The sequence below is a fragment of the Saccopteryx bilineata genome, chromosome 3, assembly GCF_036850765.1.
Source record: "Saccopteryx bilineata isolate mSacBil1 chromosome 3, mSacBil1_pri_phased_curated, whole genome shotgun sequence".
NCBI classification, from domain to species: Eukaryota; Metazoa; Chordata; class Mammalia; order Chiroptera; family Emballonuridae; genus Saccopteryx; species Saccopteryx bilineata.
The window spans coordinates 73,469,532-73,470,987 of record NC_089492.1 but is presented as its reverse complement, the minus strand read 5'-3'; positions in this window follow the sequence as shown (position 1 = coordinate 73,470,987).

Below are 1,456 nucleotides of genomic sequence, written 5' to 3'. Positions count from 1 at the left end.
ACAGGAACAGAACTCCAGGGGGGTGGATAGCTCACCTTTTGTTTCCAAAGCAGTATTTTTTAGAGAAAGGTTCTAGGATGATTGCTATCACAATCCACTGGAATAGTTATTTAAATTTGAGATTCTTGCCACCATATGAAACCATTTGACTCTGCATTTTGAAGGAGCTTTCTCAATCATTGTTTTGTTTTGGTTTTTTTTTTTTTTTTTTTTTTTTTTTTTTTTTTTTTTTTTTTTAGAGAGAGAGAGAGAGAAGGGGGAGGAGCAAGAAGCATCAACTCCCATATGTGCCTTGACCAGGCAAGCCCAGGGTTTTGAACCGGCAACCTCAGCGTTTCCAGGTTGACTCTTTATCCACTGCGCCACCACAGGTCAGGCCTCTCAATCATTGTTATGGAATGTTGACATTAGAGAAAACCATAGCTGAGAAGAACAAGCATCCTTGGGGTTCAATTACCAAGAATATTTCAGTTGGATGTGAGTTTGTGTGGGGATGGATAAAAATGACAAGTTTAGGTACTTGAGGAGACATTTTTGGAGGATTACTTTTGTTGCTCTTCAACATTTAATAGAAGACCATCTACATAGATGCTCATTGCAGACCTAATGACTAGCATGATTCAATGTGATAAAGCCCACATACTTACTAACAGAATTAAAAAAAATGCTTGTCATGAAGTATTATTTTTAGTGTTTTGAAATCATGTTTACTTTTTCAATGCTTTCATTACATTTTACTGTTTTTACTGAGTTATACGTGAAAAAAATTATAAGATATTTAAAGTGTACAATGTGATGATTGATACATGTATACATTGTGAAAGGGGAAACCTTCTTAACTTTGTAATTTGGTTTTATGCCATTTATAATTAATTTGATTTTATGTCATATAAAAACATCCCCCTTGAGAAAAAAGTAGTTAAAATATTTTTAGAGTAAAAATGAGTGAAAGAGAAAAAAATGGGAAAAACAAAAACTACCCTTACTAAATAAAATTGAGAACTGTTTCATTGACTGGACAAACGAGGAAAATGTCAAAACCAGAAGCAAAACTAAACAGCTAGCAAGTTTTATCAAGAAAAAGAGAAAATTCAATTAAACAAAATAAAAAAGAAAATGTAAACGTGGATATAGACAATATTTAGATGATTATAAATAAGATAATCTGGCAGAAAAATCTTAAGTGAAGTTCTGCTTTACTAGTTACCCAGACTTATCCTAAAGCCATATAAATCATTGCAGGGAACCTGCCCCAAATCCATAGGAATAGAGAACTTGGAAAGGATCCTTCAAAGACAAAGGGTCTTCTAATAGAATATGTTGAGTTGGGAATGGTTGGGACCTGTAAGTTAAAATTTCTAGTTGTCTCTTGGGTTTGGAAGCTAGAGCTCAGGGTTATGTTATTGAAACCGTGACAACCTCTGCTTATATTGAGAAAGTATATGTATAAGGAGAA